The sequence below is a fragment of the Oryx dammah genome, unplaced genomic scaffold (assembly GCF_014754425.2).
Source record: "Oryx dammah isolate SB20612 unplaced genomic scaffold, SCBI_Odam_1.1 HiC_scaffold_4, whole genome shotgun sequence".
NCBI classification, from domain to species: Eukaryota; Metazoa; Chordata; class Mammalia; order Artiodactyla; family Bovidae; genus Oryx; species Oryx dammah.
In genome coordinates this window covers 24,002,820-24,015,976 of record NW_024070188.1, presented here as the reverse complement: position 1 = coordinate 24,015,976, position 13,157 = coordinate 24,002,820, and positions in this window count along the sequence as shown.

Below are 13,157 nucleotides of genomic sequence, written 5' to 3'. Positions count from 1 at the left end.
GATGAGTGTCCTCACCAGGCAGGTGGAAACCCAGGCACTGGGAAACCCCCAGGAGGGGCTCTTCAGCCCACCTGCAGAGGAGGAGGGTGGCAAGCAGCAGGGAGAGTTGCCTTGTAGAGCAGGGGATATAAGTGGAGTCTTTAAGGACGCTGAGAAGTTGGCCTGGCAGAGGGACAGTTCGTGCAAAGGCCTGGATGGAATCAGAAGAGAGCGTTAATGCATGTTGGCTGACACTTAGGAAAGGGGTGGATGGTTAACATTCCATTGTCAAGAGACCAAGTCGACACTCAGAGAAGTTAACAAAGAATCCTGCCAAGATAAAAGTGAGGCCTGGGTGACTGCATAGCTGCCAGCTGTTCACCTCCACCTTATGTGTTGGGGGAATGTGACAGCCCTGATCAAGGTGATGCCAGGAGAAGCTGATGCCAACATAAGTAATTATGAGGCCAGCTCTGCAAACACCTCCCTCTTGGAAGCTAACAACTGTTGGAGTTGTGTGTCTGAAGCAACAGTGTGAACACCCGAAGTGATGTGGTAGCCAGTTATGATGAACGCAATATGGCTCGCTTTGGGAGTGAGCCTTGGGAATGGGTGGAAAGGGCGGCTTTCTCTTTTGAAGGCTGTCTGTCAGTCTTAGATCCTGACCTTAAAATGCAACCCAGCTGCCCCATCCCAGCACTATGACCGTGGACCTGCGTCTTCTAGCCCGCTGGGACCTGAAGCAAACAGGAAACACAAATGTTGTGTGTAGTCAACGTTACTCTTGAAAATACCTTGAATTATCCAAAAAGTGATGTGCAGAAACGCGGTTTTGTATATACAACCCAGTACAGTGAATTTCACAAACCCTGCAATGGGAGACCCGCGGAACTAAACTAGGAGAAGCCTCTATGACATGCCTGGGTGTTCAAACCAATCTTCCTTTAAAGACGTCAGAACAGACCCCTTCCTCTTGATTTTCATAATGCTTATTCCTCTCACATTGTCTTCAAAGCTACTTTGTTTTCTTTCACTTGTATTGAGGTTTAATTTACACATAATAAAATTCACTCATTTTATATGTATAGCTGATGAATGTTGAAATTGTACAGTCTTATAGTCACCACCATAAGATATTAATATAAAAACATGTCTGCCATCCTGGAAATTTTCTTTGTGTCCTTCCTTTGAAGTCAACCCCCTCCTCCAAACTCTGGCCAAAGGCAACCTCTGGTCTTTTTATTGCTATAGTTTTGCCATTTCTAGAATTTCATATAAGTAGAATCATAGAATATGTAGTTGTTTCATATACCGTCTTTCAGTTAGAATAAAGGTGTCGAGGTTTATCCATGTTGTCTGTGTGTATCAGCAGTTTGTTCCTTTTTTGTACTTCATGTTGATTGCTGCCCAGATTCACAGATTACAATAAAATTTCAAAGACTTCTCTGCAGTCACTGAAAACACAAGGTATAATAGACCTCAGTGGCCTTAATGAGGAGGCCTGAGATGAATTTAATTACTGGGCCATGCAACGCCTACCCCAAATGCTGTTAGATTCACAGCTTGTAAGAGTCAATGTGGATATAGATAACTGTTGGACAGGACATCAGCAAGACATGTCGAAGCTATTCGTCACTCTGAAGTTTTGTTAAATCTGTAAAGAAACGACACCTCTCTCACGACTGGTTGGGAATCTTGCTGTGCTCCCGAGAAGGCAGCACGTGAGAGAGGGGCAGTGCATCTTTTTTCCTCTTCCCCTTAGCAACCTGGCTGCCAGGATCCCCGCCTGGGTCCTCTGTGGCTTACAGTGGCACTGTTCTCTAGGAGGCTGCAGCCCAGGCAGATGAGGCCACAGCCAAGACCGGGGCTTCCTTGGAATGAAGTGGATGGAGGTGAGCTAAGGAGGAAACAGAGCTTGAGGAGTGGGCCTAGGAGGAAGGGGGGGGGTTTATTTACATAGAAAGTATGGATGGTAAATCATTATTAATGATTCTGAGAGACAGCCTGAGAGAAACTGCTGCAAGCAGAGCAACCCAGGACAACTCAGGACCTGCGCTGTGGAGGGTGCCCTCCGTGTGAACAGTGCATTCGTCAGTAGGAAACTTTGTGCAAAGGTCCCAAAGCCATTCCTGAAAAGCACTATTTTATCTTGTGTTTAGAAAGATCTAGACAAGGATATTTGCCAATGACTATAGTAGGTATAATACAGCCCATTGCGAGGGCTGGGTCTTAGCTCCCTGCAATAGTGTTTCTCAAGAAGACTTGAGCAATTTTCCCTCCACTTCAGTGTTTATAGTTATTATAAAAGTATGGATAATAATAACTTGCACAGTACAGAACAGTGAAAGATGAACATAAGTTGTATACTGCTGTAATTAAAAGCCCAAGATTGGTAAAAATCTCAGTTCTGTAGCTTCTTACCTTTAAGGTGATGATCAAGTCACTTAATCACTTTGTGCCTCAATCTCCTGACCTGAAAAATGGAAATAATAATGATAATAATAATATTTATCTCTATAATGCTGTGGAGAAGAAACAACGTAAGTATATGACATGCTTAGGTTGATACTTGGCAATAGGAACCTTTCAATAAACTATAGTTGTTGTAATTATCATTAATGTTGCTATTATTATTGTTGTTGTTACAATGACTCTAGCCTTATCTTCCACTTCTCATATTTCCTCTGTTAACAAATTCTTTAGTATAAAATCTAATCTCCTCCTTGACCCAGACCTTTTCATCTTGATTGAATATATGTATACCTGTTGGTCCCCAGTCTCATCATTATGTAATCCCAGACCTTTGACCAAGTGTATCCAAAGCAAGTAAGTTTACAGTAAATACATTTGTCATTTACATTATCAGATGGCATATTTTTTCCCTAGAATCCTAATATTAAAAACATACAGCATTGCTAAAAGCATTAAATGAAATAAAGCTCAATATAGCTACACTAATCTGTGCTTTCTAAATTTACTGACAGAAGTGAAGAAAGTAGGCTGGCATGGCTTTTGTACAATTTCTGTATCACACTAACCTAAATTCAAACAGTGTGTTTAGATAAAAATATTGTTCCCTCCAAGGAAGCTCCTGACTTTGCAGAGAAAAACACTTCTGTGTGGAACATGACTTACACAATGAGCACCTTCTTCCTGGAGGAGAAACGCTGCAAGCACATCACCACCACATTCTCCAGAAGTAAAGATTCTCTGGTGCCCAGCCACCACCAAGGAGAGGGCCCCAAACCGGGAAACAAATGGCACCAACAGTTTAGCACCACCAGGCACCTTCGAGGGGTCAGAAGTGGAAGGGTTCTTGTCAGATCAGTGCTGACCCCCTGTTGTGGCCAGGCTGACTGAGATGGACTGGGAGGAGGCAGGAAAGAAACCAGAACCACCACAACTAACAGGTGGCCGGCCAAACCTCCAGGGACAAAGTAACTACCCTAGAACTTGGAAGAAAATAATCACCTGCGAGGTTCTTCCTTAGAGAGACAGAGGGTTGTTAAATTTACCCAGATGTTAGGGAAACTATAATTTTATTTTTCTCTTATTCAGAAAGAACAACCAAGAGGAAAAGCAGGGACTTCCCTGGTGGTCCAGTGGCTAGGCCTGCACTCGCAGTGCAGGGGGCCCAGGTTGGATCCCCGGTCAGGGAACTAGATCCCACATGCCGCAGCTGAGAGTTCGAATGCCGCAATAAATATCAAAGATCTTGAGTGCTGCAACCAAGACCTGGCACAGCCAAATAACTAAAAAAAAATTTTTTAAAGAAAGAAAAGCAGTTTTCTTAAGAAGTATATTTTATCAATTAAAACATTAGAAAACATACTTCTTTCCCAAATTTACTTTGAACTTACTTCCTATCTTACTTCCTCATTCCATATGCAACCTTGTGGACTTAAGGTGGCGATTCCTCAGGGTCAACTGTACACCTCCCTGTCTGTTCCCCCTGCCAGGTAGGAAGATATTTGAAGCCACATTTGTGTCTTTCATTTCTGGAGTGCATAGGCCAGCATCACACACTGTAGATAACTGAGGAAATTCTGACTGGATTCATGCTTCATAAAATGAAACCATCATTTCTGCTTAAAAGAAACCATCATTCTTTTTTTAAGTTAATTCTTATTGGAGTATAGTTGGAGGAGGAAATGGCAACCCACTCTAGTATTCTTGCCTGGGAAATCCCATGGACAGAGAAGGCTGGCAGGCTACAGTCCATTGGATCACAAAGAGTTGAACATGCCTGAGTGAGTAAATAGCAGCAGCAGGGTATGGCTGCTTTACAAAGTTGTGTTATTTTCTGCTGCACAGCAAAGTGAACCAGTTATGTGTCTGCGTATATCCCTTCTTTTTTTGTTATCATAATTCTCATTTCAATCCACTTACCTTTCAGTTCAGTTCAGTTCAGTCGCTCAGTCGTGTCCAACTCTTTGCGACCCCATGAATCGCAGCACGCCAGGCCTCCCTGTCCATCACCAACTCCCGGAGTTCACTCAGACTCACGTCCATCGAGTCAGTGATGCCATCCAGCCATCTCATCCTCGGTCGTCCCCTTCTCCTCCGGCCCCCAATCCCTCCCAGCATCAGAGTCTTTTCCAATGAGCCAACTCTTCGCATGAGGTGGCCAAAGTACTGGAGTTTCAGCTTTAGCATCATTCCTTCCAAAGAAATCCCAGGGCTGATCTCCCTCAGAATGGACTGGTTGGATCTCCTTGCAGTCCAAGGGACTCCCAAGAGTCTTCTCCAACACCACAGTTCAAAAGCATCAATTCTTCAGCGCTCAGCCTTCTTCACAGTCCAACTCTCACATCCATACATGAACGCAGGAAAAACCATAGCCTTTACACCAAGGTAAAACTGACAGAAATCTATGTAAAACTGGCAGAAACTAAATCTTACAATAATCTAGAGTTAGCAATAATAGTCTCTACATGCATCTTGTGTTTTCAATCCCAGATCCCAGAGGATTTTAGAAAGAAATGTTACATTTTTTTCTGTTTTCAGGTCAGTTCAGTTCAGTTCAGTCATTCAGTCGTGTCCGACTCTTTGCGACCCCATGAATCGCAGCACACCAGGCCTCCCTGTCCATCACCAACTCCCGGAGTTCACTCAGATTCACATCCATCGAGTCGGTGATGCCATCCAGCCATCTCATCCTCTGTCACCTCCTTCTCCTCCTGCCCCCAATCCCTCCCAGCATCAGAGTCTTTTCCAATGAGTCAACTCTTCGCATGAGGTGGCCAAAGTACTGGGGCTTCAGCTTTAGCATCATTCCTTCCAAAGAAATCCCAGGGTTGATCTCCTTCAGAATGGACTGGTTGGATAGTGGAAAAATAAAAATCATGAAAAATGAGTACAGTTTGTGTGGTGGTTTAGTCACTAAGTTGTGCCCGACTCTTGCGACCCCATAGACTGTAGCCTGCCAGGCTCCTCTGTCCATGGGATTCTCCAGGCAGGAATACTGGAGTGGGCTGTTGTTTCCTTCTCCAAGTACAATTTATATAATAGTCAACAAGAAGTTAGTAAATAAATTATGAAAATTGATAAAATGGCATACTACATAGTCATTAAAATTATGAGAGAGCTCTATATTTATTAACAATGCTATCCTTGGAAAAATTTTTTATTAAAAAAAAAGCAGTTTAAAGTATGTATGATAGAATACCTGTTTGGGTAAAAATATGTATGACTGTTAGTGGAAAAATATGTATGAATGTATGTTTATAAATAGGAAAATAATTTCCTCTCAGGTTGGCAGATACGTATATATATTTGGCTGATCTGCATAGCATGTAGGATCTCAGTTCCCCAACCAGGGTCCAACCTGTGCCTCCTCCATTGGGAGCATAGAGTCTTGACCACTGGACCTCCACGGAAGTCCCATTGAAGTCCCTAGATATTTGTTTTTATATTTTATATATTACTATATTTTCTGTTTTTAGAATGATGAAAAAGTATTACTTTATAGTCAAAAACACTAGTTTAAAAGAATATGTAGTATCGCTCTTAAAGAAAATATTTTTAAATTACTCAAAATCTCATCACCTATAACTATGTAAATACCTTTTTATATCATTTGTATTGGTTAGTTAATGTTTTGTTACAAACTACTTCAAAACTTAGTGCCTTAAAATGCTAATTTATTATTATAGCACCTGAGTCTGTTGGGCTGCTTGATCTAGACTAAGTTTGGCCAACGTTATGGGCTGAATAGTGTTCTCCAAAACTTCATAGTTTGAAATCCTAATCCCTAGTACCTCAGAATGTGACTGTATTTGGAGACAGTGCCTTTAAAGAATTAATCAAGTTAAAATTAGGTCATTATGGCAGGCTCTATTCCAATTCCATTGGTGTCCTAACAAGAAGAGATTTGGACATAGACATATATATAGAGAGAATACCATGTCAGCTTGAAGACTCATCTAAAAAGCCAGAAGAGAGAAACCAACCCTACCAGCCCCTGAGTGCAGACTTCCAGCCCCTAGAACTCTGGGAAAATAAATTTACGTTGTTTACACAGCCTGGTCTGTGGTACTTTGTTGTGACAGTCCTAAAAAGTAACATAGCAGGTATGAGCCGGGCTCTGGGTACAAGTGAACTGGGAGCTCTGCTCTGGGCTGTGTTTGACAAGTTGCCTGGGGCAACTTACCCTCCAAGTCTAAATTCCTATTTCTGGGACCTGTTGCTAGCCCTGGGCATGTCACACCCAGGGATGGGAGGAACACAAGAGATAAGGTGGAAAAATCTTTTGAGGCCTAGTCTTGGAGCTAGCAAACTACTGACTGCTTCGTTCTATTAACCAAAGCAATTCAAATGACTAAGCCCAGGGTAGAGAATGAACTCAATCTAAATAAGTCAATTAGAGGCATGCCTGCTGGGGGAGAGAATGGAAAAGAGATCCAGCAAAGTGTGGACGTGGAGGAGAGAGAGTGGGGGAGGAGCGACTAGGGCCAATAATGTTACTATCTTAGATGTCCACACCAGTTTATATTGCAAGTCTTTCATCATATGTGCTTAGCCGCTCAGTCGTGTCCGACTCTTTGCTACCCCATGGACTGTAGCCCGCCAGGCTCCTCTGTCCATGGGGATTCTCCAGGGAAGAATACTAGAGTGGGTTGCCATGCCCTCTTCCAGGGGATCTTGCCAACCCAGGGATCGAACCCAGGTCTCCTGCACTGCAGGCTGGTTCTTTACCGTCTGAGCCACTATGGAAGCCCTGAAACCATACGCTTACTATATGCTATATATTTCTAATTTTACTTACATTTAATCTTCTTCTACCTTTTTAATAGGACCGATAATTTAAAATTTCACTGGATGCAAAATGTATCACATTAAATTTTTTTAATTAAAAAATTAAGAATTAGTCAATAAAATTAACACATAAATGAACCAATATAAAAGTCTAATCCAAATGGAAAGCTAACCGCACAGTATAATTTTTCATGCATTGGGAGTACTCAATATACATTTATTGAATAGAGTCTATATAAACTTATTTTGAATGTGCAAACTGTTGCTAAAACCACACATTCAAAATGTGAGAACTGTCATTTGTTGAAACAAACAAAAATAACAAAACAAAAAAAATACATGCAAAAATACTGAGACAATATTGACTGTAAAAGGTTACAATTTGGTATCCACCATCATCTTTCTAGTTAGAAACATGTGGGAGTATTTTATGGATTTAAAACTTTTTGATTCACTTGGATGGAAGGTTGGCTAAAAGTTAGCCATTTAAAAAAACTATGATTCTGTTTTTGCACTTCAAAAAACACTTCTATGTTTGTGTAAAAGGAATGCAAAGAAACATCAAGAATTTTGTTTTCTGAAGAGTGATAAACCTCATTTTCCTAACAGGATCAAAAGATGAAAAATCTTTATTGACGTTTCCTTCCTAAGAGAAAGTAAATCTTGGCTCCAAGTTCATTTTCCAAATCAGGAAGAAGTTTTTTCTTAGGATAGCATTGAACTTGAGATGTAGGAAAAAAAATATTTTCCAATGGTTAATTATTCTTATAATTTGGTTCTAAAAACATTACCATTATACATATTTCTAAAAAGATTTTAGTGTCTTATGTAATCAGTAATGCAGTCACTTAAAAAACATGTGGAAATTGCAGAGCTAACTAGCGGACATATATTTATTACATTTGGTACATGCCCATACTCCAGGGATAGCTAAATGTGTGTATAGTACTCCTTTGTCTCCTCTTAGAAACCCTTCCAGAGCTCTGTTATGAATTATATTGTGTAAATATGTCCACATTCAGTTTCGGGAGAGTTATTCCCAAGTCGGTTTCAAACTGAACACATGTTGCATCTGTTTTCTGTTTGTGAATACTCAGTGCTTGGCACTTTAATTGGGATATTTTTCTTTGGAATGAAATAATTTCAAATATTTGCCTAATCAAAACATCAGTTTCCTTTTGCAGTTTCCATCCTGGATTGCTGGTAGGTTTCCCAGACCAGGTCTCCTGTGCAGTGGAGAGGGACCCACCTCCTCTTGGTGGGGAGGGGAACAGAGGAGAGAGCAGGCCGATACCCAGACCACTGGCTCGTCCCTTCAGCACGTCCTGTGCCTCTTCAGACCCCACCTGACCTGAGGGCTTGTTTTCAAGTATTCTGGAAGGTTTTAACTGTCTCATTTGCTTCTAATAATTTATCGTCTTTTTTTCTCTGAAAATGTTAATGGGTGCAGAAAAATTTTCCCTTCAGCTAAAGTTCTATGAAGCCAATGGAACCTCAGCTCTCTCCTCTGCCAGATTCAATCAAAAGTTTTTTTGGACCTTGATTTTGGGGGTATATGCGTTTAAGAGAAATTAACCTGGAGGGAGGGCAGAGTGTGGGATAGTGTGGGTTGAATGAAGCAGAAAGAGGATGGAGGGAAGTAAGGCAAACCAGGAGGCTGTTGCTGTTGTTCATAGGGAAAATGAGGAAGTTACAGCAGCAGAATGGAAAGAAAATAGCCTGTGCTCCTGGGAAAACCGCAGCCTTCAGAGTTAAAAAGGACTGGCTTTGAATCAGAGCTCAATCATGTATGAGCTCTGTGACCCCAAGCAAGATACCCAACCTCGCTAAACCTTAGTTTCTCTGCTTAGAAAATGAATGTGAAATAACATACACAATTCTTGTGAGGACTAAATTACAGTTCTTAAAATGCCTAGTATATAATGTTAATATATGATTTTTAAATAGACACAAGTGAAAGCTATTATGAAGGAAGAAACAAAGGCCAATGGATTGAATATAGGAAATGGAAAGAGGAATATATTCAAAGATCAGAAAGTGTCCAGCCAATCAACACATTTCTCTAATTTACTGACCTCAGGACATCTTTTTCCCCCCACGAGATAACTAATTAGCCAATGAATTGATTAATTATGGAATAACGACAGTAAATAACTCACCTTAAATTAAGTACTAATAGTGGCAGAGACAAGACTCCAATTTTGATCTTTTGCTCCCCTTCTTCCTTTTCTTTACCTTCTCTTTCTGAAAAAAAAATTGATTTGAAAAATTTATTAGGCAGGGCAGAGTCAAGAAAATTACCCACACCTCCAGGAGCCTTGAAATGGATTGTCAGAATCTGAGCCGACTGAAGGGTGTCCACACAGTGCTGAGCAACTCTTGTGCTCCTCAAGGGACTGACTGAGGTCACTCAGGGCACTCACAGGGCCCGAGCTGGGCCACTCTTTCCACTTCTCACATGTACGAGCTCTTCTCTGCTGCAGGACACTAGGCATGCTGCCTTCTCTGTCTGGAGTCTGTAATACCTAACTCCTCACTAGGACACTTTCTATTCATTCTTGATTTATTTTAAAATTCAATTTAATGTTCATTTTATACTGAAGTATAGTTGATTTACAAAGCTGTTTCTTCCTTCCTTTTTTGGGGGGGCGGTGGGGGCTGCTCTGGGTCTTCTTTGCAGCGTGCAGGCTTCCCTAGTTGTGGTACAAGGGCTTCATTGCCCTGCAGCATATGGCATCTTAGCTCCCTGACTAGGGATTGAGCCTGCTTCCCCTGCCTTCGGAGGCAGATTCTTCACCACCAGGTAAGTCCCTCCTAATCATTCTTTAGCTCCCAGCTGAAAAGTTACTTTCCTAGATAGATGTTCCTGACAGCCTCTATCCCTCACTTCCCAATCTAACTCAATTTCCTCATATTCTTTTTATGCCACACCTTTTTCTGTTGTATATAGCACTGACCACAGTCATAACCACATAATTGTCTACTTGTTGGCTTATCTAATGCTGCCTCTTTCATGAGACTAGAAGGTAGACTAGATTAGATTTAGTGCCAGTACTGTGAACGCTACAAGAAATATTCAGAAGACAGCCTAACAGAAACATGTACATTTTTTTTTGAGGCAAAATTCACATAACGTAGGATTGAGCGATGTAAAGCAAACAACTTAGCGGCATTTAGTGCATTTGCAATTTGTACCGCCATCACTTCTATCTAGTTCTAGAACATCTTCATCACCTCCAAAGGAAATCTCATACCCATTAAGCACTTACTTCCAAATTCCCCCTCTATCCTGCTGCTGCTGCTAAGTCGCTCAGTCGTGTCCGACTCTGTGCGACCCCATAGATGGCAGCCCACCAGGCTCCCCCGTCCCTGGGATTCTCCAGGCAAGAACACTGGAGTGGGTTGCCATTGCCTTCTCCAATGCATGAAAGTGAAAAGGGAAAGTGAAGTCGCTCAGTCGTGCCCGACTCTTAGCAGCCCCGTGGACTGGAGCCTACCAGGCTCCTCCGTCCATGGGATTTTCCAGGCAAGAGTACTGGAGTGGGGTGCCATTGCCTTCTCCACCTCTCTACCCTAGTAACCACTAATTTGCACTAACAATTTACCTGTTCTTGATATTTCATATAAATGGAATCATATGATCTGTGATCCTGTGTATCAGGCTTCTTTCACTCAGTGTAATGTTTCCAGGGTTCATCTACACTGTATTAGTACTGCATTCCTATAATATTTCACTATATATATATATATTTATATATACACACACATACAATACAGACTAATATAACACACACACACATATATATATAAATATATTTGTCTGTAGTTTTTTCTTATATCTTCATCTGGCTTTGGTATCAGGGAAAGACTGGGTTCAAAGGATGAGATAGTGTGCTCCTTCCTCTTCTACTTTTTGGAAGAGTTTGAGAAGTATTGGCATTAATTCTTCTTTAAATGTTTGGCAGGATTTGCCAGTGAAGTCATTTGGTTCTGGACTTTTCTTTGTAGGGAGGTTGGGTTGTTGTTGTTATTGAACTGATTCAATCCCCTTTTATTTGCTATATCTATTGAGATTTTCTAAGTCAGATTTGATAATTTGTGTATTTCTAGGAATTTCTCCATACCTTCTAGTTTACTAAATTGTTGGCATATGATTCTTCATAGTATTCTCTTATAATCCTCTTTATTTCTGTAAGTTTGCTGGCAACGTCTGCACTTACATTGCTGATTTTAGTTATTTATGCATTCTCTTTCTCTTAGTCAGCTGAGTTAAAACCGTCAGTTTTGTTGGCCTTTTCAAATTTGTTGTGTATATATGAATCTACAAATACGAATCGAACAAGCTCAATGCTCTCCAAGAATTATAAGTAGAGGAGATCTATACTGAGACACAATGGGTCTCACAGTTCAGCATTCAGGCTTTGATTTTCTCAGGGTGTCACCTCAGGTCTTCCATTTCTGAGCCCAGAGCCAATCTGGTCCAGCTTTTGTAGAGGGCAAATCTCTTCTGTTGGGGTGGAGGACAGGGGTGCCTGTTGGGCTTCTCAGTCTAGGGAGATCAAGCTGATCCTCTTGAAGACATCACAATCTTCCCATTGTCATTTTCATTCAGCACTACAGCTTTCAGTGATGCTTCCCATTCTAAGCCTTTCTGGAGTTCACTGCTTCCTGACTTTTATCCTTGTAGGAGTTGCTTCCAGTCACCACTTTCCGTAACTTTTCAAAATGATCATTTTTCTTTTTTTGCTGTGGTATCCACTTCCATTCTCCTTTTGGACTTAGTTTTTGCTCCTTTTTATATATTATTGGGCTTTCCAGGTGGCACTAGTGATAAAGAATCTACCTGCCAATGCAGGAGATACAGAGATGCAGATTCAATTTCTAAGTCAGGAAGATCCCTTGGAGGAAGAAATGGCACCCCACTCCAGTATTCTTACTTGCTGAATCCCAAGGACAGAGGAGCCAGGCAGGCTACAGTCCATGGGGTTGCAGAGTGGGACATGATTGAGAATCTGAGAAACAAAAAAATATATTAGTGGTTTTAAGAAGGACCAGAGACAATTTCCTATTTAACCTTTATATCTATCTGAAAATAATATTATTTCCATTTTATAAATGAGAAAACTGAGGCTCAGAGCTTGGGAAACTTGTCCAAGGCCACAAAAATAGTAAGTAGCCATCTTTATACTACCTTATACAGCTTTGCTGCTGCTGCTAAGTCGCTTCAGTCGTGTCCGACTCTGTGCGACCCCATAGATGGCAGCCCACCAGGCTCCCCCGTCCCTGGGATTCTCCAAGCACGAACACTGGAGTGGGTTGCCATGTCCTTCTCCAATGCATGAAAGTGAAAAGGGAAAGTGAAGTCACTCAGTCGTGTCCGACTCTTCGCGACCCCATGGACTGCAGCCTACCAGGCTCCTCCATCCATGGGATTTTCCAGGCAAGAGTACTGGAGTGGGGTGCCATCGCCTTCTCCATTATACAGCTTTACCAAGCATTGAGTAGTTACAGCTACTCCAATGTCACCTGGCTTCAGCAAGTGTTCTAAAACAAGTTTTGTTACTACTCCGTTACAAAGAATAGCTCGTGCCAGGGTCCTTTGGGAAGAAGGTCAGGCCAGCTATGAGTTTATTTCCTCTCAGTTCCAAATAGATCCATTATTGCCTGCACCACAATACTAGAGTTGATTTTTAAATACTTCTACTTTGCCAGCTGGCACAATACCAAGCTGTCAATAAAAGGCGCTGGAGGAGGAGGAGCTTCTCTGGTTCCAGTGTGCTCCTGTCTGCGGGTTCTTGCAGCGTGAATGGCTCCTCTGGCACCTGGCTCCTGCATCACCAACCAGTTCTCTGGCACTTGGACCCATCACACAATGGGCAGCAGCATCTCCCTACCACCTTAGAAGGAGCATTTCTAGCAAC